The following is a 24,578-nucleotide window of genomic DNA, read 5'->3' on the forward strand; positions in this document are numbered from 1 at the left end:
GAAGGTAAACAAAACTATAAGCAGGCATGTGCCCTAGTGGGAGGGGTGCTGAAGCCTTTGTCTCCTCAGACCTGTGCCATTACTGGCACATCTCGCAAGAAGAGAGGCAGGGCTCAGCCACAGCTACCATCTCCTCCTGTGCATATTGCCCGGGCGGGGGCAGGGCTGAGACCTGAATCTGCACGTGGGGGCCCCACAACCTTTTAGGCAGGACTGAGACTTGTTTATAGCCTGAGGCAGAGAGGATTTTTCTACCCTGACACCTCAGAGAACTTGTGCCGCCAAGGGAAACAAGGAGCTCAGATTTGGCACAGAGCGTAGGCGGGGCTGTTCCGTGGTCTTCCCTGAGCCCACCTACAGACCGCCTACCCGAGGCAGAGCAGGCAGCTGCACAGAGCAGCGGAGCGACCAGCACCAGGAGAGGGCAGGTGGGCAGCCACCCACCTTCCTGGCAGGAACACAGCACCTGACCACAGTGCTGGGACAGGGTGTGATCTGCCCACCTGCTTCCCCCTAAGCACAGCATCTGACTGTGGCATCAGGAGGGGGAGTGACCTGCCCACCCACTGGATAAGAGTTCAGCTCCTGACCTAGTGTCAGGAGGGGGCACAATCTGCTGGCCAACAGCCACTGAGAGCAGCACAGATGAGGGTGCCAACAGAAGGCCTATGAAACAGCAAGCTGAGTTCATGAAGCAGGGCAAAGACACAAAGACCTCTCGATAAAATCATTAAGGGCACACCATCTCCAGGATAAGTAGGTAACTGCTACTCCTTAAGCCACGGTGCCAGAGAGATATGAGCAATGTGAAGAAGCAGAGAAACCACTCCCATTGAAAAGATCAAGAGAAATCCCCTGAAAGCATGAACAAAGAAATAGACATTGATGGTCTATTAAATCAAGATTTCAAAAAAGAGTGATCAAAGTACTGAAGGAACTAAAAGAAATAGTGTTTAGGTATATAAAATGTATCAAAAATGAAATAGAAACTATAAAGAAGAACTAGGTAGGATTAGTAAACTCATTGGCTGAGATGAGAGCTGACCTAAAGGCTGTGCAAAGCAGACAAGAAAATACAGAAGAATAAATAAGTGACCTAGAAGACAGGACAACAGAAAGCACCCAATCAGAACAGCTGAGAGAAAAACAAATGAAAAACAAAACAATATACGGGACCTATGGGGTAATATAAACTGTGCCAATGTATGCATAATAGGAGTTCCAGAAGGGGAAAAAGAACAAAGCGGGTTGAAAAGGTATGGGAAGGACTCATGACTGAAAACTTCCCAAACCTAAAGAAGGAATCATATCCAAGCACAGGAGGCTCAGAGGGTCCCAAGCAGGAAGAACCGAAACAGACCCACACCAAGGCATATCCTAATCAAGATAGCCAGATTCAAGGATAAAGAAATGATCCTAAAGGTAGCAAGAGAAAAACAAAGAGTGAGTTACAAGGGAACCCCCATAAGTTTTTCAGCTGATTTTTCTACACTATTTACAACAGCTAAGGCATGGAAACAGCCTAAAATGTCCATCAACAGATGACTGGATAAAGATGTGGGATATTTATATGATGGGATACTATTCAGCCACAAAAACTGACTACATAACGCCATTTGCAGAGATATGGATGCTCCTGAAGAATGTTATTCATGGTGGAGCAGTACAGAAAGAGAAAGAGAAATACCATGTGAGATCACTCATGTGTGGAATCTTAAATATATGCAAGATCTTGTGGTAACTCACAGCAAAAAAAAAAAGTGACAATGAATATATGTACGTTCATGTATAACTGAAAAATTGTGCTCTACACTGGAATTTGTCATAACATTGTAAAATGACTCTTACTCAATAAAAAATGTTTAAAAATAAATAAAATAAAATATAACCTTTAAAATACTGTATAATGAGAGGTGTGATGTTCTAGTATCTGTTCTAAGAAGTACGTTAGACACACATAAGAATAGCCAATGGTCAGAAAGATCACATGTTATCAGCTACCACCCCATGCAAATTAATGACATTTAGCAGATATTCATATATGTGTGTAAATATATAAAATAGGTATTAGTCTATATGTAAATCAAATCAAATATTATATTATAATCTAATGTAAAATCATATCAGCAAAAGCACTGTGCTGACATAAGTGTCTTGGTGTAAACAGATTACAATTTTTTATTGAGTTGTCATAATGGGATAATATTGTGAACCAAGTGGAAATTGTAAAAAAAAGTTATCCAAAAAAAAAAAAAAATCCTGACTACATGAAAAGATGCAGTTACTATAAGGCCTTTCCCATTATTTACTATCAGTGTCAGAAAGTCTTGGAATAAGTTAGGAGAATTAAAAACTCTAACAAGACACAAGAATGCACTCTCTGTTAAAGAAAATAAACGAAAAGAAAAAAACAAATGAATAGACAATTAAGGTCCTACAGATAAAAATACCAATTTTTATGGGAAATAGCCTTAAAATAAAAAATAAGGAGATTATATTCTAATTTCACCTTTTGAATTAAGATATACAAAATTTAGCTGAATACCTTCGTATTTTGCACTTATGAAGAAAAAAATGTATTTGCAATGAAAAAGCAGCCATTACCCTGCCTTTTGAGTATTCTAAAGTTTTAGGTCTGAATATATTTCATCTTAAATGATCTTAAGCACTATGCAGTGGTTGGTGTTTTAAAAATACCACTGTGTGTGGAACTTCTAAAAGTGCTTCAAAAAATTTATATTTTTGTAATAATTTAGCAATGGCCTGGATATTATTTTTAAGAAGACAACTCACCATGGAATACTGCAAGATTTTTTCAATGAGTTTATATTCACACATGTTTAAGATTGTCACTGTATTATGAGAAAATGTCAACCGTGGCAGTATTTTGACTTGAAAATGAGATAAGCTGAGAAGCATATTTTAAGTATAAACTAAATGATTGCATTCCTTTAAAGACAAGAAAGTAAAAGCATGATAAACTCTGACTTTGACACACTTAAAATATAAAAATTAATATAATGTAATTTTACACACTTCTCTTTAACTCTCAGTACTTTCTCAGCCCCTTTCCCATTACACCCGCGTCCCCGCTCCTGACCCTTGGTGTACACACCTCCGTTCACACGGAGAAAGGGGGGACCCGGGCGGTGAGGACCAGGGGAGCGGACACCCCCGCGGCCCGGATGGACACGGACACTCACACCCGCATCCCCGCTCCTGACCCGCGGTGTACACACCTACGATCACACGGGGGAAGGGGGGACCCGGGCGGTGAGGACCAGGGGCGCGGACACCCCAGCGGCCCCGATGGACACGGACACTCACCCGCTCCCGGCGGGCGAGGAGAATAGTCGAAGCGGGCCCGCCAGCGCACACGTCCCCTCCTGCCCTGCTGGCCGGGGCCCCAGCTCGGTCAGGTCCACACACACCCCGGCAGGAAGCAGGCTCAGGCCGTGGGAAACCGGCGTAACTTCAGACAGAGAGTGGGGAGCATCCTCCCGCAGACACGCAGGCAGCGCTGTCCCGGAGCCTCCTTGGCGCCGCCCTCTCAGGCCTGAGGAAAGCAAGCTCCGCCCCCAGGGAAGACGCTGGCTGCTGATGCGGACTGCGCATGCGCACCGCCACCTAAGACACGCTGGCTTCGTTCGCCCCCTGCAGGTCCTCGAGGGCGGTGCAGGATACTCGGAACTCACTGTAGAACACATGACCCCTCCCAGCCATGATGCTAAATCAATGGAAATCTCAGTGCCCTGGCCTCTTTTTTAATGGCACTGGTGATGCTCTCATCCAGCCATGCCTGCTCTCTTGCCTGGCACATGCCTCAGTCCTTGGAATCCCGCCTGAATCAGATTCTGTTCTGGAGGAAGGACAGGTGCAGAAGAATCTCAAAATTCCAGACTTAGAAGATGACCAGGAACCCAAACTCAACTCTGTCAACTCCCTGGGGTCCCCTGAGGAGTGTGGTTTTCTCAGAACCATCTGCCCTGTGTCAGGAGCAGACCAAGCCTCAGGTAGCTTAGAGAGGCTATCATGCAGCACATGCTTTGGATGGTTCTCAGTTCTGACCTGCATGATCTTGAGACCCTTTTGTAACTCCTAACACTCTGTTTTCTCATACCTATAGTGATGGTTATTGATGACTGAGTTAAACCTCTTACAATGCTGAGGTGCTATTGTTCCTTGGATAACAGAATATTTTGAAGGGATCAACTGTTTATCACTTCCCCCTAATGAAGTATGTTTTTAAAACTAGAAATATTTCAGGGGGCACTCAGGTCCTCCTCTTGCACCAGTTCCTGAGGTGTTGGCAGTTTCTGCTCTGAGCTCCAGATCCTGATCCTGCCGGTGGTCTATGGTGATGCCAGTGTGTACATGCTCTTCCTTTTGCACCGGTGTGGAAAGGAGACAGCCCTTCCCCTACATGAGGCTGCAACACGCTGACACTCAAAGCAGGCACAATGAAGAACCAGCTAGAGTCCCCGGTACCAGCTGTCCCAGGTAGAAACGTCACCTTCACCACAGTGTTCCTGTGCTCCTATCAGGCCTTCACTACTCCCAGCAGGCCATGCATGAGCAGTGTGACAGTGTGACACCTGCACAGCATGGTGGTGATGATCCCACCTTATCTGTTTCTTTTTGGAATGTCCCCACACCTCTCTGAGCTTCACTTTGCTCTTCTCACAGGCAGAGTTGTACAGGCATGAACCTCACAGGGTTATGGTAGGTAGTCACGGTAGCTGCTCACCCAGTGGCAGGCTCTGCCGAGAGGGCTGCTGGGAGTGCTGTGTGTCTTCACACTTGTCCTTCACTCTCCCCAGTGAAAACACTCTTGGCCTTATCCTTCCCTGGTCTGCGGCCTTTCTGTGCTTGCAAAAGAACATGGAAACTATCTGCAAAGAAGTTTTGAGGTTCTGTCCATCTGGTCCAGGAAATGCTGACTCTCCTAGATGTGCTGTTGGGTGGGCTCTCATGGGAGGGGCTTGGGCAGGACTTCCCTTTGCAATAAGCTGCCCCACCCAGCCCTTTCCATGATCCAGACTCCTGGGACAAGGGTGCAAATCCCCAGCTCCGCACTTGTCAACCATGTGACCTGGGCAACTTTCTCAAACCCAAGCTTTGTCCACCCACGGTTAGCAGAGATGGGGGATAACAGGATGTCCCGCACAGAGTGTCTGTGCAGATTAAGTGAGGTAGAACAGACAGAACAGTGGTGGGGCCTGGCCCATTGGTTGACAGAAGGGAGCTCACCATGTGCAGCAAGTTCCACGGGTCACCCAGCAATCTGCCCAGAGGCTTAGCCACTCCATCGCTATCATGCATGTGAAGTCCACTTAACCACATGGGAGAGAAACAAACACATATTCTGAGTGTAGCTATCACAGGGAAAATTGCATCTGAGCGGGGAGTAATACCAGAGGGTGATCAGGATGGAGGAAGATGCCCCCTGGGTTTGAGCAGACTGGAGCTGCCCTCCAGAGCCTGGGGTTAGTGAGGATGGGCTTGTAGAAATGCCCCTCTCCTTTACCCATCAATGCTGGGTCCTGCGGGTACTGAGTCCCACAACCGGTGTGCTGCTTGGGTCCTCAGCACAGAGAAAAACCCAGGGGTTCCCACAAGGCTTCGGCCACATCCTCTGCTTCCTGAACTCCCACTCTGGTGACCCCACCTGGGATGCAGAGATGAGGTGAGGCAGGGACCTGTGCTGTCAACATCACTGCTCTACCCTGGGAATCTGGCACACAGTAGGTGCTTGGTAAGACATTGTTGAATGAACAGCAATACTGGGCCAAGTTTCTGTGGGTGTCTGTGCCCCCAGATCAGGGACCCCTCAGGGCCCACCTCACAAGTGACATGAAAATAATAATCCCACCAGGAGCAATAACAGTTCCTCAGAATAAATGGGCTTTTCCAAGCACTCTCCACCTGTTGCAAAGGCCTCCAAGCAGGGAAGTGGGCTGTCAGGGGCAGCACTGCACTCTCCACTGTAACAAGGAGAAAGCCAAGGGCCACAGAGAGGAGTGCCTTTCCAGTGTCACTGCTCACTTTCCCACCTTTTGGGAGACCAGGAGGCTTTTCTACTACATTCTGGCTCTGAAGCCCCAATACTGTGTGGACATGCCTCCCTCCCCGGAGCAAGGAACCACTAAGTGACCTGTCACTTGTCACCAAGCAGACAGGCTCATTCCAGCTCATTGTGCCACCAGCAGGTTGTGCTAGAAGCAGAATCCTCTGGGAGACATCACACTCTCCCAAGCTGGAAACAGGTGAACAGCTCACAGGTTTCCTGAAGAGGATGGTCACATGGCCTTGATCTGGCCGATCAGCATTTTCCATCCTCCCTGGCCACTGTGATTGGCTCAAGGCTGGGCACCAGCCCAATCAGGCTCCACGGAGGTCAGGCCTAGTTGCTGGAATCCTGGGAGCAGAGAAGTTCTATTTCAGTTGGGAGTTGAGGGGTGGTGATGTCAGCCTGTGGCAGTTGGTGACTATCTTGCTTTATAAAGGCAGAGCCATGTGAAGATGACACCAGTGGCAGAGCCCAGAGGTGGGGAAGGATGACTTTTGTTGATGTCACTGAGCACCAGGTACAGACCTGCCTGAAGCTATCTCCCTGTGGACGTCTCAGTTAGGTAAGTCATTCTCTCCTGCCCTGTTTGCTTCTTAAAGCCACTTTGGTTTTCTGTCACTGGTTTTAAGAAAAAGTTTGACTATTCCTTCAAGCTGGCTAAATGGAGACCCTGGAACTGCAACAGTGAGGTGACAGGCAACAATGTGGCAAATAGACTCCAGAGGCCTCTGTTCAAACAGGGGATTGTAAATGACAAGGGAGAGTACACATGGCCTCAGTGAACAGATTTGCTACTGGTAGCTCCCAGTTCCTGGATATTAGAGTGCATGCACTCAGCCAAGTCTCAGCTCTGCTGTCACACCTGCTAACCCACAACTCTCCTCTCCCACCTGCCAGGCCTAGGGGGGGCTGGACACCCCCGGGCACCTGAAACAGCCCAGGGCTTTGTGTAGTAATTTACACAGGCTGCCCCCAGTTCTGAGGGTGAGGGTGACTGGGTTCCAGTTTACAGAGAAAACAGACTAGACGTTCTCACTGGTGAGATGTGGGGGTGGGACCCCAATCTACCATCTGACCTATGACTTCGGAGTGGACAGCCTCCCCACCCTCAGCCAGGATGCTTGCTAAGCCTCGGGGCTCAGGAGTCCTGTTCCCTCCATCACCCCTCCTGGAGGTGAGAGTGGGGGGCTCTTCTCTATACAACATTCACCCCTGCAGGGGCACACGTGTGACCTCACAGTCTGTCATCCCTTCCTTATGACCTGGACCTCCTTGATGTGTGAGCACTGCAGATCATGGGTGCACACGTGGGCAGGTGCACCATGACTGAGAGGACAGCACTCCAATTTAAGCCCCCTCCATGCTCAGATGATTACATCCTGGAATTGAGGGGTTCCCAGGGGTCAGGTGGCCAATTCTGGCCTTAGGGGCAAATTCTTATCACCCAGGGGGATAATTTTTAAATTAAATTACACATTTACAATTCAATAGTCAAGCCTCTTTCTAGGCAGCCTTGTAGCCTCTCAGCTTTTACCCCTCGCTGTGACCATGTTCTAAGCTTCAAATTGAGTGCCATTATGGACATGAACATGTCCCTGTCATGTGTCACCTTCACAGTAAGCGGCCACCCCAAACTCCTCTCCCTTCCCCTTGTCGATATCTCCACACAGGGAGTAGGGTCCTTTTGATGCAGTTGTGCAAATATGCGAGCTAAGGGTTTAGAATGTCCAGGCTAGGAGGGGTCTTCTCCACATGGCAGGGCAGGTGGGCTGGCAGGGGGTGATGGTTCACTTGTAAAACCTCAGCTGGTTTCAGGCAGTGACCACAGACTGGCAGCCAAGGGCTCAGCTGGTGCAGAGTAAGCGGATTAAATGTGTTCACCCAGACGCCTTGGGAGTGGCAGCCCTGGAGTACGACTACAAGTGAGGAAGGTGGAGGATCCCCAGTGCCTGGACCTCCAACTTCTAAAAATCAGGACTGAGATGTGGCTTTGAAATCAGAACACTGGAATTCAAAGCTTCCCCCACCACTTTGTCAATAATTCAGAGCAAATCAGCCTCAGTTTTCTCACGTGTAAAATGAGAACTTTGAAGCCTCTCCCTCTGAGGGTGTGGAGGGAAGTAAATGCGGTGACAGCAGAGCACAGGAGCTGTCTGGGCTGAGCCTGCATACAGGCAGGCCTTTGTTGCTGCCATGACCACTGTCTTCCAGGGCAGGGTCTGCACTCGTTCCCTGTGAAGGTCCAGACAGTAAACATTCTAGGCTTTGAGGGACCTACAGTCTCTGTCACAACTACCACCCTCTGCTGTTGGAGGGCAAAGGCAGCTCCTGCAGTAGGTAGTCCAGGCTCGCACCCCCGCTTCCTGACATAAGTATTCCTGAGATACAATTTTCACATAACTTTGTTGGCTTTAGGTGTGCAGCATAATGACTTGTTACATGTGCATATTGTGAAATGATCAGTTCATTAACTTTACTTGACGTCTGTCATCACCCATAGTGACACACTATTTTCCTTGTGATGAGAAATTTTAAGAGGTACTCTCTTAACTAACAAATGCACAACGCAGTGCTGTTAACTACAGTCACCTTGCAGTACATTATGTCCCCAGGACTTGTTTATCTTCTAACTGGAAGTTTGTACATTTTGATTATCTTCCCGAATTTCAATCACCCCCTGACTCACCTCTGGCAACCACCAACCTGATCTCTGTTTCTATGTGTTTCGGTTTATTTTGTAGATTCCACATATAAATGAGATCATAGGTATTTGTCTTTCTGTCTTATTTATTTCACTTACCATAATACCCTGAAGGTCCACCCAAGTTGTCACAAATGGCAGTATTTCACTTTTTTAATGTCTGAATAAGATTCCATTTTATATACATATATATGCATCACGTTTTCTGTACCCATTCATCTGCTGATGGACACTTAGGTTGTTTACATATCTTGGTTATTGTAAATAATGATACAGTGAACATGAGGGTGCAGTTGTCTCATTGACATAGTGATTTCATTTCCTTTGGATATATTTCCTGCAGTGGACTTGCTGGGTCATATGGAAGTTCTAATTTTAAATTTTGGGGGAGCCTTCTTACTCTTTTCCCGAGTGATAGCACCAATTTACATTCCCACCAACATTGCACAAGTTTCCCTTTACTTCACACCACCACCATCACTTGTTATCTCTTGTATTTTGATGACACCCACCCTGACAGGTGAGAGGGGGTATCTCACTGGGGTTTTGATTTGCATTTCCCTGATGGTGAGTGATGTTGAGCACCTTTTCATGTACCTGATAGACATCTGTGTGCCTTCTTTGGAAAAATGTCTATTCAGTTCCTCTGCCCACTTTTTAAATCAGATTGCTTGTTTTTTGCTGTTGAATTGTAAGAGTTTTTTATATGTTTTGGGTGTTAACCCCTTATCAGATATATAGTCTGAAAGTACTTTCTCCCCTTCTGTCTGTTATCCTACCCTCTGCTTTCTGGATGACAGGGGTCCAGGCACTTGGGAATCTCTGCTTCTCACGTGTTTCCAATGGTGGGTGGGTGAGGGCTGTGTTCTGATAAAAGTGTGCACAACCGTGGGTCACTACCCCTTAGTTTAGAAGGTGGGCTCTGAAGAGTGCAGTGTGGGCAGGGATGTTTCCCTGAAGTCATCATTTGGATGGTCATGTGCTCTGGAACTCACATCATCTAGCCCGGGTGTGATGGGGCAATTTGCAAAGGGAGGACCTTGTAGCTAAGACACTGACCAGGTGATCTTGTGTCTTGTTGGAAGGACCTGGAAACAAAGTTGTGTGGAACAGGGACTCCTCCAGGTCACAAGGCTCAGTTCAGACTTCTGGGATGCAGAGACCTGCTCAGAGCCACTGTCACTGAGGAGGGAAGGGCCTCAGGCAGGAGGGAGGAGTTGCTGGATTTCACTTGCCCTGTTTGTCAAGTTTCAGCTCTGGTGATGTGTGGAACATGGGCTTAGCTTTGGGAATGTAAGAGGAGAGGTTCCTGGGGAAGGGCTGGCTTTTTCCTCTGATTGAGGTCCTACTGTGTGCCAATCACAGCAGTCCTCTGAGTCAGGGCTGGAAAGCCAGGCACAGAGAGGTCAGGGAGTTTCCAAGTCACACAACATTAGGGGCATCATTAGGGTCTGATGCAGACCTGACGCCCAGCCCACATTCTCTCTCCTTTCTCAGGACCATCATGATCCCACATGTCAGAATCACCCAGAGAGGCCCAGGTATGGGCACTGGGACCTTTCCTGCCTAACATGCCAGGAGCCTTAAGAGGGACGACAAGACACTTCCTGAGTCCATGATGCCCAGAGGCTGCTCTTAGCAAGAGGCTCAGCACACACTCCTGGATGAATCCTAGCTCTGTCCTGAGTCACTCTGTCCTCCCTGCCTCAGTTCTTCTGCCCACATGGGGCTGCAAACAGCAGCCACTTCACAAGGGTCTATGGAACCTCCAGGATCCTGGAAGCAGCGCCCTCACACAGGGAGCACGGTCTCCTTAACTTTTCCTCACCTCTTTGCTGGATGTAGAGTCCCAGAGGGGCACTGGCTTGTCCCAATTCTCACCCCAGATCAGGGTCCAGCAGGGGGTGGTGTCCAGGCTGGACTCTGTCCTCTGCCCCTTTTGGGGACCCTCATTCATTGCACCTTGGCTGCCTGGGCACTGTCTTCCAGGGGCCACTCTGTGCCTCCCACACCTACCTAGCATCCACCCACCCTGGGTTACTCCAGCGCCCTCTGGCCCTTGGCCACACACCTACTCCGTGTTGAGTGGAAATGAGGTGACCGACATGCTGGGCCTCCTGGACAGTCTGGAGGAGCCCGATATCCCCAACCTGCCCACCACACCAGGTGCCCAAGATGGGGAGAGGGTGTGCCTCCATTCATACTCTGATTTGCTCAGATTCTCAGCACCTACTTTGCTGGGTGGATATGGGGGCAGAGGTATGATGTAAAAGCAGGAGACATGGACAGCAGACCATGAGAAGGGGGCTAGCCCAGGCTGGTCTCATAACCCCCTTAGATTTGACTTTATCATCTTTAAAGTGGGACAGACTCTTGTGAGGTGAGCAGGATCCTGACCCATAGCCAGGCACTGTCCTACACACCTTAGAGAAGCTTACTGACTCCTCATGAAAATCTGTGGGGCAGGGACAGGCATTATCACCCATTTCTGCAGAAGTAACTGAGGCGCAGAGAGAACAGCTGAGGTGACCACCCCAGATTACAGAGCCCAGGTCATCTGGTTCCAGTGTCCAGGCTCATGGTAAGTGCCCATTCTGGGTTTTCCTCCTCCCTTCATCCTCCACTGGGACCCATGGCCGCAGCCTCATCTCAGTGTGATTGTTCATGGGGAGCAGGGTGGTTGCACTGAGGGCCCGTTTCTCTGAGGACTGCTTTCCCAGAAGGCTCAAGGGGTTGACTGTATTCACTACTGGACACCCAGGCCTGGGCCCAGGCCAGCCACACTGCAAAGCCTGAATCAGTGATTGTTGAGTGAATACCTGAACCTCTGCGTGTATCTGCATGTTGCCCCCATTTCCTCATCTCCACAGCTGGCTACCCGGCCAAAACGTTGTGTAATCAGGCCTGGGCCAGGGACAGTCAAGGGGACCAGAGCTGCTCAGCTGGGGACAGGAAGCCTCAGGGGCCCTGTGGCTGTCCCAAGCACCTCCTGGGGCAATTCACAGGGAAGCCCAGACAGCTTCCAGGAACAGCAATCAGGTCCGAATCCCAGGGGTATAGGGTAGGTCTTGAGGGGTGTTCCTGAGACTGACTTTGTGTATGAAGGGGGCCTGGGGGTCAGGCTGCTTTCAACGTCCATTCCAGGCCCACACCCCTGCTGGCAGCATGGAGCTAGTCATAAAGGACACAGGTCGTGGGGCCAAGGCTATAGCAGGGCTCTGCTCCCTCTCTGTGGCTCAGTGTCCTCATCTGTAACAGAGAACTAGTAACAGGGCCATGGGAGGGCTCACTGAGACCCTCCTCTGTGGCTTTGGTTGGACACTGCCCTCTCTCTGCTCAGTGCCCTTCTCTGTAATAGAGAACTAGTAACATTTTTCTTAGCCCGTTTTGGCCCCATTTTTCTGAGTCTCTTTCTACATTGGGCCCAGGGCTTTCACAGAGATCACAGACTTGGGATGTAATCAGAGTGTGGTCACAGCCCTAGTGGTCTCAATTGAGGCCAGAGGAGCTTCAGGGGGGGTGGGAATCCAGAAATGCTTCATGGAGGAGGTAAGATCTGAGCTGTGTCCCCAAGGATGAGCTGTCATCTAGCTGAGGCCTAGCATTGAGCAAGACCCATGTACATGGTTAATGAGGGTGTGAATGAATGGATGGGCACCCCTCTAACAGAGAGTGAGGGGGGAGTCCCCTAGGCCAAAGCAGGAAACACAGGGCACCCTGGGGGAGCAGAGGGCGGGGCTGCAGTGTGATGCCTGCCTCACCCTTTATGGGTGTCTTGCCACCACTTTAGCGTGTGTTCTGGTGGATTTAGAGCCCTTTCCTCTCCTCTGCTAAAGTATCCTGCTCTTCATTCCCAGCAACATCCGCCTGTGTCACCTCAGTGTCCCCAAGTGGACCTGGACCTGTCTTGTGGGAGATTGTGAAGAGGGATTTGGTGTGCATCCCAAGAATGAAGTGGGAGGGAGAGGATAATAGGGACCTCCATAGGGGATCATGGGCTGGGAGACATCGGAGGGGTGGGGAAGGCAGAGCCTCAGAGCTGTAGGATCCTGCTAGTGGTGGCTCCTTCACGAGGGGCTTCACAGGAAGGAAGCAAACATGGGGTAAAGGCAGAGCTCAGTTTGGGGCTTGCTGACATGGAACAGCTCATCACAGAGATGTCCAGAGGTGCTGGATGTAGGGAACGAAGATGCCACTGATGTCAGGGTCAAAGCCTGAGACCCAGATGTGGTGGGGCGGTGGTGCAGGGGAAGGGGCTTGAGGATATCAAGATGTTCATTCATTGGGGTCCTCAGGGTGGGGACCTTCATGTTCATTTCATAGCCACCTGGTGCCTGACAGAGTTAGGCTTAGGGAGGTCACTGAGTAGACACGTGCCGATAACCTAGATTCTCCTCTTTCCACATAAAGTCCCTGGTGTGAAGCCAGCAGGCACTCTTCAGAGTCATACACCCTCACCCATGGGCTCTCTGTGTGCCTAGAGCCCAGTGGCCCCTTACCTCCCACTCCCCACTGCAGGACCCTTTGCACACCTGCATTTCCACAAGCTATAAAACATCTTCTCTTGCTGTGTGTTTACCCTATGAAACCTCATTGCCCCAGGAAGAGAGAACTCACATCCTTCCCTTATTAAAGTGGTAAAGCCTTTTGTTCAGAGAAGCCCCTGACAGATCTCACAACCAACAAGGTACCTGTGCATGAATTGATCATGCAGCCCCCTCCTCCTTGTGTGCACAGCACCCCCCCAATAACAGACCCCACACACTCAACATTGGCTCTCGTGTAGGCACCTCTTGCCTGTGTGGCCTGATGTTGCCTATAGCAGTGTCCCTATTGAACTTTCCTAAACCCTTCTCAGACGCTGGTAATTCTTTACCAACCCAAGTAATTAGCCTGCCATTGTGCCCACAACACCTGAAACAGAGTTGACTAAATTATGCAGACTGATGATGCAGGTTAATTTGCTATAAAGGTGAAATCAAGGTTTACAAATGAAAGCAACATACATACTCAAGGCAGGACTAAGAACTCACACGGATAACTAAGACCCTCCACATACATCCCACTTTGCCCTTAGGGCCTTTGGGATGGCTGCTCTTTCAGCCAGGCTCTCTCTCCCCCTGCTTCTTAAACACCTCCAGGAATCTGCTCAAATGTCCTCCCTGACCTTATTTTTCTCCATGGAACATATCACCTCCGGACATTGTATATATTTTACTTAATTTTCTCTGTGTCCCCCACCAGGCTGTCTGCTGCATGTGGATGGAGACCTGACTGCTTCACTACCTGCTGTGCCCGGTATCTGGAACCCACCCAACACAGTAGGACCTCAGAGATTGTGTGACGGGTGTGTGATCACTGTAGGCCACAGACAAAAGCCTTCCCAGCAGTCATGGTAAGAGTCATTCATACTCTACTTACTGAGCCCTACTGTGTGCTGGTTACTGACCTGGGTGGGAGGCATGCAGTGGATTAGACACAGTGAGCACACACAGCATGTTAGGAGGGACCTGTGCTCTGGAGAGCACATAAGGCTGGGGGAAGTCAGGAGTGCAGGAGTGGAGGAGAAGAGGGCCAGGTGGAGACAGTGGTGCCAGAGGAGACAGAGAGGTGGGGCCCAGGTCGTGTAGGGCTTTATGGCTCCTGTGAGGGCTTTTCCTCAGGGCAGCGGAACCATGGCTGGGTACGGAGCAGGGGCCCGTGTCCTGAATGCTATGCAGGAAATGGAGAAGGTGTCTGCTGGGGAGATGTGCTTGGAGGAGGCTGTTCCTGTAGACTGTGCAGGCAGAGAAGGCTCCTCTGAGGAGGTGACATCTGAGCTGAGCCCTTGTATGGACCGTGTTTCCACCTTCTGTAGACTGGATGCTTTCATCTGCCCTGCAGCCCTGTGCAGGACACACCCTGTTCTCAGTCACCTGGACTTGGCCTCCTGCCTCCCTTGTGGGCCCTCCCACCCCAGAAGGAGTCCTTCTAGATCTAACTCACTACCTCCTCCACTGGACTTGGACTCACACTGAGCCACTGTCCACCTGCCCAACTCACCCAGAGTCAAGTCCAGAAACTTGGGGGAGCCCCTCCACCACAGAGCCCATGAACTTACTCAAATGGCCAGTCCTCAGCCTGCTCACATGCCTCACACTCCCCTCCTGCAGAAACCCTGTGACAGATCATGTCCACAGCACCCTGCTCCTCCGATCCTGACCCCAGGCTTTCCCATGGGGTGTGACCCCGCATGGGTTGCAGTCCCCTCCTCCAGTCTGGTGAGTAGAAACTACCTTTTCTTTTTTCTTTTGTTAATATATTTATTTTTTTAATTTTTATTTTATTGAGTTATAGTCAGTTTGCATTGTTGTGTCAATTTCCAGCATAGAACATAATTTTGTCAATTGTGTTTACTCTTTCAAGAAACCATCTCTTGGCTTGATTTTTTCAAATGTTCCTTATATCTCTATTTTATTTTTTTCCTCCCTGATCTTTATTATTTCCTTCCTTCTGCTTACTTTTGTTATTTTTGCTCTTCTTTTTCTAAATCTTTTAGGTGGTAAGTTTGATTGTTTATTGCAGTTGTTCCTCGTTTTTGAGGTAGACCTGATTCTCTCGCTATAAACTTCCCTCTAAGCACTGCCTTTTCTGGATCCCATAGGTTCTGTATGGTTGTGTTTTCATCATCATTTGTCTGAATGTGTTTTTTATTTCTTCTTTGATTTCATCATCCACCCATTTTTTTTTAAAGTAGTATGTTGTTTAACCTCCATACTGTCATTTATTTCTCCTTTATTTTTCTGTAGTTCATTTCTAGTTTCATGGTATTGTGGTCAGAAAAAGTTGCTTCAAATATTTTCTATCTTCTTCAAATTGTTAATACTTCTTTTGTGACAAAGTATATGATCTATCCTAGAAAATGTGGTATGTGCACTTGAGAAGAATGTATGTTCTATTTTAGGGAAATATAATGTTCTGAAAATATTACCCAAGACAAATTGTTCTATTGTATCATTTAATTTCTATGTTGTCTTATTAATTTTATGTATGGAATATCTGTCCAGTGATGTTAATGGATTGTTAAAGTCTTCTACTGTGATTGTGTTCCGATCAAATTTTCCCTTTTTATCTGTTAGTATTTTCTTGTTATCTGTTATGTATTTAGGTGCTCCTATGTTGTGTTCATATATGTTAATGAGTGAAATATCTTCATCTATGACTCCTGTAATCATTATAAAATATCCTTCTTAATCTTTCTTTATAATCTTTGTTTTAAAGTCTATTTTATTTGAAATCACTGTTGATATTCCTGCTTTCTGGTCATTTCCATTTGTGTGGAATATCTTTTTCAATCCTCTCACTTTCAATCTATGTGTGTCCTTCTCCCTAACGTGGGTCTCTTCTATACAGCGTATTGTAGATACTTGCTTTATTATCCACTCTGCACTCTATGTCCTTTGATTAAAGCATTTTGTCCACTGACATTTATATTAATTATTGATAGAAATGTGTTTATTACACTTTGAACTTTGTTTTGCAGTTCATTTTGTATTTCCTCTTTGTTCCTTACTTTTTCTTTTTGTGGTTTGATAATTTTCCTTTTTATTATCTTGGTGTCTTTTTAGTTTTGTGACTCTATTGTAACTTTTTGGCTTGTGGTTAACCTACTTTGTACATATATTAACCCATTACTATATCTGTTTGTTTTAAACAGATAGTAATATAAGCTCAAACCCATCCTACCAAGAACAAAAAAGAGAGAGAGACAGAGAGAAAGAGAGAGAGAGAGAAACCTGTATATTTTCTTGCTCGCCTCTCCCACCCTTAATGATTTAGATGCCCTCTTTTATGATTTCATGTTTATTCTGTTGTAATTCATTGTAGCAATCACCTTTCCAATTATGGTTTTCTCCTTTTTGTAGCATCCTGCTTCTTTTCTATTTAGAGTAGGTCTTTCAATATTTCCTTTAGCATAGGTTTAGTGTTGCTAACTTCTTTTAGTTTTTGCTTGTCTGTGAAGTTCTTTATCTCTCCTTCTATTCTAAAGGATACCCTTGCTGGATAAAGTATCCTAGGCTGCATCATTTTTTCATTCAGGACTTTGAATATACCTTGCTTCTCCCTTCTGGCCTTTACTGTTTTTGTAGAGAAATCAGCTGAAAGTCTTATGGGGGTTCCCTTGTATCTCATTCTTTGTTTTTCTCTTGCTGCCTTTAGAATCATTTCCCATTCTCAACCCTGGTCATCCTGATTGTAATATGTCTTGGTGTGGGTCTGTTTGGGTCCTCCTTGTTTGGGACGCTCTGTGTTTCCTGTACTTGGATATCTGATTCCTTCTTTAGGTTTGGGAAGTTTTCAGTCATGATTCCTTCAAATATCTTTTCAATCTCCTTTGTTCTTTCTTCTCCTTCTGAGACCCCCATTATGAGTAGGTTGGCATGCTTTATGTTATTCCATAGGTCCCTTATATTGCTTTCATTGGTTTTTATTTGTTGTCTCTCAGCTGTTTTGTTGTCCTGTCTTCTAAGTCACATATTCATTCCTCTCAATTATCCAGCCTACATTTTACATCCTTTACCTCAACTCTCATCTCAGCAAATGAGTTTTCCAATTTTCACTGGCTCCTCTTTAGAGTTTCAATTTCGTTATTTGACATATTCTCTGTCTCTATACACAATCTCTTTTAGTTTCTTCAGTACTTTGATCACTCCTTTTTTGAAATCATCTAGTAGACTATCAATGTCTATTTCATTGATTGTTCTTTCAGGGGGTTTATCTTGTTCTTTTAATTGAGACAGGTTGCTCTGCTTTTTTATCTTGCTTATATCTCTCTGGCACTATGGCTTATGGAGTATCAATTATCTACTGTGGTCTTTTAAGAGTTTACTTATTTATATAAAATGGATGCAGAAATAAAACTAAGCACAAAGAAATTAGTTTTAAAAGCAGTATAATCAATAACAGAAGAACATATTGAAACAAGATAACAATTGAGTTGGGATGAATTTTTAAAATATTAAAGGAAGAAAAAATATTTGACAACAGAGTATAATCACAACAGAAGAAAAAAAACAAGGATAAAAATGAAATTAGACCAATTGAAAGATAATAATAAAAGTATTTTAAAAGAAAATTTTAAAAGGGATTAAAAATAGAAATATAAAAATTATTTAAGAAGTAACATTTAAAAAGTAAAAGAAAATGGAACAGAAAAAGAAAAGAGTATGTTCCCGTGGAGATTGTGTGCCCTTAGTAATTTTATCAAGAGGTCCTTCTTAAATATGTGTGGTTACCAAGTCTTACTTCTGTGCCTTTTGTCTGTTATCCCTTTGGTTAATGATGTGGCCATTAACCTGTTAACCAGAGCCTACCCTGGCTATTGAATGGGGACTCCTCTTTGTTTTGTGGTTGTCACAGCTCCTGCCCTTGCCTTGCTTCATGAACTCAGCTCGTTGTTTCCAGAGACCCTCTGGTCACACTCTTGGTCTGTGCTGCTCCCAGTGCCTGTAGGTAGACATGTCACATCTCCTCCCAGTGCTGCATCTTGGTGCTGCACTCCTGCATGGTAGGTGGGCAGGTTGTGCCCCTTCCCAATGCCGTGTCCAGGTGCAGCAGTCCTCCACAATAGTTGGGTTGGTTGCTCCCATATTCAGTGCAACTCCCCACTCCACATCTGTTCCACACTCTGTGGGTGGGCTTGAGGCAAATGGCCACACCAGCCCTAGTCCCTGCTCTTTGCCAGAACTTTGCTCCTTGTTCATTTGTCTTAGAGGTGTGAGTTCGTAGAGGCACCAGGACAGAAACTTCCTATATGTCTGGGGATGTAAACAAGTCTCAGTCTCACCTATGAGGTTGCAGAACTGCCAGGTACATATTCAGGTTTCAACCCCATGTCTGCCTGGGTAGGTATGATGGCTGTGGCTGAGCCTCATCTCTCTTATTCTGAGAAATCACCAGTTATGTTGCCATGAGTCAGCAGAAACAAAGGACGAAACACCCCTTCCCCCAGGCAAGCCAGCAATATTGCTTTGCTTTATTTTTTTTCTTATTTTATGGGAGGCCCAGGCTGTTCTGACCTGTATACAATCCAAGCAGATGTCCACAGCACACTGCAGTCCCCCAGGGTTACCTATGTACAGTCATCCAGAGTCTGCCTGGATCCAGCAGCCTGTCCCTTCCCATCCCTGATTCACTTCTAGGTTTGGGGGTTGTTGTCACACTTTGTGCCCATTTAACTTAATTCTGTCAGTCAAGGGTGGTTCCGTACACATCTGGGCCTCAGAGGTTCCCTGTCCATCCTGCTGACCTCTCCATTGGAAAGAGGGAGACCCAGTCAACCAGCACTATCCCTCCTTTGCTGCTCCCTCTTCAAAGGACCAACCCAAGCCATTTTGCATTTTCTTCCTTCTTTTTTCCTTTTCTCCTAGCAGATTGGTGGCACATTTTGTCTTTTGAAGATGGCAATGTTTTATCAAAGTTCAGCAGATGTCCTGAGTGGATGGGTGTGTCTGTGAATGTCAGTCTTGGTGAATTTATTGGAGAGGATAAGATACAAGCATCCTTCTACTCCAATATCTTGGCCTTTCTCCAAGAATATACACTCTTAATAATTTTGTCATAAGGTTATTTTTAACTATGGGTGGTTGCCAAGTCTTCCTTCTACGCCTTTTGCCTGTTATCCCCTTTTTTGGTGGTGTGGCTGGTGTTCTGGTGGCCTGAATCTGCCCTGGCTATTGAGCAGGAGCTCCTTTTTTCCTGTGGTTGTCACACTCCTGCCCATATCCTGCTGTGAAAACTCCACTTGCTGGTTCCAGAGGCCGTCTAGTCGTGCCCCTGGTCTGTGTCCCAGCATCTGTAAATGGGTGGTCTGCACCCCCCACCAGATGCCTGGTCCCAGGACCACACTTGTGCAAGGTAGTTGGCAGGTAGCTCCCCTGCCGCATTAGGTCCATGCTTTGTAGGTGGACTCAGAGGAAACAGCTACACTAGCCCTCACCCCTGCTCTGTTCCAGAACACTGCTTCTTGTGCATTTGTCTTAGAAGAGCCAACTCAGAGAGGCATCGGTGTGTAATGGTCCCTTCTTCTTGGGACTGTAAACAAATCTCATTCCCACCTATGAGGTTGTGGAGCCCCTAGGTAGGGATTTGGGTTTTGACCCCTCCTCTATCTGGGAACCATGCACCAGAAAATATAGTGGCTATGGCTGAGCCTTGACTCTCTTCTCCCAAGAAGTCTCCAATAATGGCACTGTGGGTCTGCGGACACAAAGGCTATGGCTACCCTTCCCCCCAGGGCACACCAGCAGTGTTTTCTGCCTTTTTTTTTTGTATTTTATGGGGGACCCAGGCTGTTCTGTATACTCTCCCAGCCATGGCACACAGAACATTGCAGTCCCCCAAAGTTTCCTCTGTAGAGTCAGCCCAAGTCCTCTGCTCAACTCAGAGAGCCTGTCCCATCCCACCCCTGCTGGTTTGCTTCTAGGGCTGGGGATCGTTGGGACCCTTTGTGCCCCATTAACTTAGTTCTGTCAGTCAAAGTCTATTCTATACAGATCTGAGCCTCTGAGGTTCCATCTCCATCCTGCTGAACTGGCCATTGGAGTTGGAGAGACCCAGTGTATTAATGCTATTCCTCCTTTGCAGCTCCCTCCCCATTGGAATGGTCCAGAACTATTTTCCTTTTTCTCCTTTTCTCCTGTTCTCCCACCAGATTTGTGGAAAATTTTATCTTTTGAAGAAGCCAATATTCTGTCAAAGTTCAGCAGGTGTTCTGGGTGGTGGGTGTGTCTGTTGATGTCACTCTTGGTGAATTTGTGGGAGAGGGTGAGCTCTGAGCATCTTTTTTACTCCACCATCTTTCCTCCTCCTTCACTCTTTTTCTTTTGATTGGAACATTTAGTCCATTGACATTTATAGTAGCTATTTTATAGATGTGGGTTTATTGCTATTTTGAAATTTGTTTTCCAGTTGATTTTGGTAATTATTTGTTTCTTTCTTTTAATTATTTTTATTTTTGTGGTTTGATAAATTCCTTTTCTATTAGCTTGGTTTCTTTTTGGGTTTTATGACTCTATTATATACTTCTGATTTGTGGTTATCTTGTCATTCAAGTATGATAACCCCTTACTTCATCTGTTTGGTTTTAGTTGATAGTCATGTGGGCTCAAGTGCATCCTAAAAAGAAAGAAGACAAAGAGAAAAAAGAAAAAAAAGAGAAAAAAATATATATTCTCTTGCTCTCCTCTTCCACCTTTCATGATTTTGCTATTCTCTCTTTCTTGTTTGCCTTCTTGTTTTCTTTATTGACTTACTGACTTATTTATATCCTCATGTTTTCCCTTGCAACTCACTGTATTTATCGCATTTCCAATTATGGTTTCTTAATTTCTATAGCTTCCTGTTTATTTTTTATTTAGATTAGAACTTTCAAATTGTTTTTTAGCATAGATTTAGTACTGCTGAATTCTTTTAGTTTTTGCTTGTCTATGAAAATCTTTCTCTCTTTCTGTTCTAAAGGATAGTCTTTCTAGATAGAATATCCTAGTTTGCAGCCTTTTTCTTATTCAGGACTTTGAATACATCTTGCCACTCCCTTCTGGCCAGAAGATTTTAGGTAGTGAAATCTGCTGAATGCTTATGGGACTCCCTTGTAACAAACACTTTGTTTTTCTCTCACTGCCTTTAGAATATTTTATTTTACTTTAACCATTTTAACTATAATATGTCTTGGTGTAGGTCTGTTTGGTTTCTCCTTGTTTGGGACCCTGTGTGCCTCCTGTAGTTAGATAATTCTTTCCTTCTTAAGGTTTGGAAAGTTTTCAGTCATGATTTCTTTAACTAACTTTTCAATCCCCCTTTCACTTTCTTCTCCTTCTGGGACTCACCATTATGCATAGGCTGGCACACTTTATATTATCTTGCTTTAATTGGTTTTTATTGACTTTTCTGTCTGCTGTTCTTTTTGGGTTATTTCTTTTATCTTGTCTCCTAAGCCATTTATTCATTCCTCTGCATTATCTAGTCTTCTTTTGATTGCCTGTAGTTGAATTTTCTATTTTTAACTAGCTCTTCTTTATAGTTTAAATTTTCTTTTTAAAGTTTTCTGTCTCTATTGATAGTCTCTTTTATTTCTTTCAGTGAGTTGATCATTTCCTTTTTGAAGTCTAGTAGACTATCAAAGTCTATTTTACTGATTGTTCTTTCAGGGGATTTCTCTTGTTCTTTTAATTGAAAGTGGTTCCTCGGCTTCTTTATTTTACTTATATTTCTCTGGCTCTATGTATTTCTTTTAGACCCATTTCTGAGCTGTGATATGTAGTAGGCAGGGTTGGAGCAATTCAGTTGTGAAGAAGAATAGGCAGAAGATGTTCACTGGGGAGTTCTCTCTGTGGTGTTGCCTGTCACTTGTTATGCAGACTTACAAAGTACTATTTGTTGATGTTGGCTTTATCCCTGCCTTAGCTATGGGAATGTCAGCCACCTACTCTGGTGCCCCTCAGGTTCTGAGCCCCAGGAAACATCAGTGCAGATCCAGCAGTGTCAGTCCCTTGGACCTGCCTTAGCAAGTGTGCAGTCACACACATGAATTTGTGGTCCACTACAGGTTCAGCTCAAACCCTAATCCCGCACCCACATATGGAACCATACACCACCCTGTTGTAAATACCCTCACTGGCCACCCTTCTTGAGTCAGAACTCCACTCACTGCCTGTAAGTCTCAGAGGTGTGGATCCACAAAGTGACCAGATACAGCAAATCCACCCTCTCTGCCTGGGGCTGTAAACAAATCTCATTCCTGCCTGTGAAGTTGCAATGGCACAGGGTATGGAGTCAACATTCAGCTCTGCCTTTGTGCAGAAGTGTTGCCTATCACCAAGCCCCATTTCTCTTCTCATGAGAACACACCAACAATGGAGCCAAGTGGAGAAAGTGACTTTGGCACAGCTGTGTTTCATTCCTCCCCCATTATACCAACATCGGTGCTTTTTTATGAGAGTTTCAGTCTGTTCTGTTCCACACACACACACACAGCCAGAGCTCACACTGCCCTCTAGTTTCCTGAGGCTGCCTGTCTGCAGTGTGACCCAGCCCTCTGCCTGGGCTCTTCACTGACTCCAGTAGCCAGTTCTGGCTCATCCCTTCTAGCTCATGTCTAGGGCTGGTCATCACAGGGACCCTCTGTGTCAGTTTTCTCCAGTTCTGCCTGCCATGCAGTTGCCACTGTCTCCTCCAAACCTTGGAAGCTCTGCTTCTTTCCTAGCTGATCTCCCAGCTAGAGAGGTTGTGTCCCAGTGTGAGTGTGCCTTTCTTCCTATGCTACTCTTTCCCTGCAGGATCAGTTCTGCACTGAATTTTTCTTTTCTCTTTTTATTCCTTACCATATTTTGTGAGAATCTTCCTGTATTTCAAAATAAAAGACACTCTACCAGAGTTCAGGAGGTTTCTGTGCAATTCAATGTTTTTGTAGATGTAATTCTTTGCGTATTTGTGGGAGAGGTCAAGCTGTGAGTCTGTCTACTCTGCCATTTTGGCTCCTTCAAATTTTAAAATAGGGCTAGGTCTTTCTTAATTACTCTTAACAAGCTGTTGTAGTTTTCAGCGTACATGTCTTGTAATTTTTCCTTGCCTCTATTGGATGCTGATTCAGAACATACACAACCTTCTGGAGAAACCTGTCCCACCCTGCCATTTACTGCCAAATAGCTGGCCTGTGTCTGAGTCACCAAAAAGTTTTGTTCTTTATCTGATTCTTAATTCTTTAGAATTTATCATTTTACTCTCATAAATGCTGATTGTACTTGTAACAAATATTTTAAAATAAAAATAATAAACTTTATTCTATAGATGAAATATGAATGAATCTCAAGTAACATATGCTTTTAATACCTTAGAATTAGTAAAGCAATATAGATACATTATAAACGCTTGAAATGTTGCCTAAAGGAAAAGTGCAGAGATTTGCAAATCCCACTCCCAGAAGTGACCGTCATTAATGGTTTGGTGAACATCTCTCAGTCTCTATCTCTCTCATTCTCTCTGCCTCTGTCTCTCACACACCACAAGATTCATTTACATCTATGATGATTTGACACATATGTGGTCATAGAGATGGCATCTTGGATGTAGATGATGGATTAACAGGCATCCAAACTGAGGGCTTCCTTGACATCAGGTAAAGACCTAGCACTCATTTTTCCAGCTGCACAACAATCATTCCTCCATCTGAACCAGAACTGATGAATCCCGCCCCCTCTCCATGAACATTAGTGTTGCTTCCATTTCCCTAGTAGTTTAAGCAGGACTGTGATGAACATCCTTGAAAAGACATCTTTGAACAATTGTGCAAGAATTTTAGTATGATCAACGGTAAGCATTAGCACTGCTCGAAAAGTGGTGCACTTGTGGAACTGTGATGCATCCTGCATACTGTTCTCCCAGAGAGGAGAGTCTGCTCACTCTTCCCTCCAGGGGATCTACTGTGGCCTCTGTCTCCTCATGTTGTCACTAGAGCTGGTTGTCACCAGGCTAAAGGCCTGCCAGTGTGATGTTGACCAATGCTGTCTCCGAAGTGTGAACATCTTGCATTCTCACTTGAGAGGTCGAGCATCTCTAATATACACTGGCCACCTGCATTGCCTCTTGTTGGAATTGCATGTGTTTGTTCTGTTTCTGTTTAGAACACAGTGTTTCAAGATATTTTTGGACCACAGGGATGTGAAACCTTTCTCTGACTTTAGGTTATGAAAAATGATATTTCCATGTTGTGGTTTGTCTTTCATGGATTTTGATTATTATTTTTTTTTATTTTGTTAGGTTATGTTTTGC

The 24,578-nt window shown here is 45.8% G+C and overlaps 2 protein-coding genes across 2 annotated transcripts in view; both read left to right on the forward strand.

The window, feature by feature from the left end:
• The window catches only part of LOC140694132 (N-acetylated-alpha-linked acidic dipeptidase 2-like), a 39,600-nt gene extending 17,158 nt beyond the window's left edge, over positions 1-22,442 (forward strand). Inside the window, exons 11-17 of the mRNA XM_072957555.1 lie at positions 4,256-4,500; positions 6,507-6,632; positions 10,269-10,312; positions 11,266-11,352; positions 14,016-14,166; positions 14,924-15,031; positions 22,215-22,442. The gene's annotated coding sequence lies outside the window, so the exon portion shown is untranslated. The remainder of the gene's footprint in view (positions 1-4,255; positions 4,501-6,506; positions 6,633-10,268; positions 10,313-11,265; positions 11,353-14,015; positions 14,167-14,923; positions 15,032-22,214) is intronic.
• LOC140693668 (uncharacterized) overlaps positions 1-24,578 on the forward strand; it is a 180,228-nt gene that overhangs the window by 97,392 nt on the left and 58,258 nt on the right. The gene's annotated exons all lie outside the window — the stretch shown is intronic.

This window comes from Vicugna pacos, unplaced genomic scaffold, assembly GCF_048564905.1.
Source record: "Vicugna pacos unplaced genomic scaffold, VicPac4 scaffold_20, whole genome shotgun sequence".
Classification (NCBI taxonomy): Eukaryota; Metazoa; Chordata; class Mammalia; order Artiodactyla; family Camelidae; genus Vicugna; species Vicugna pacos.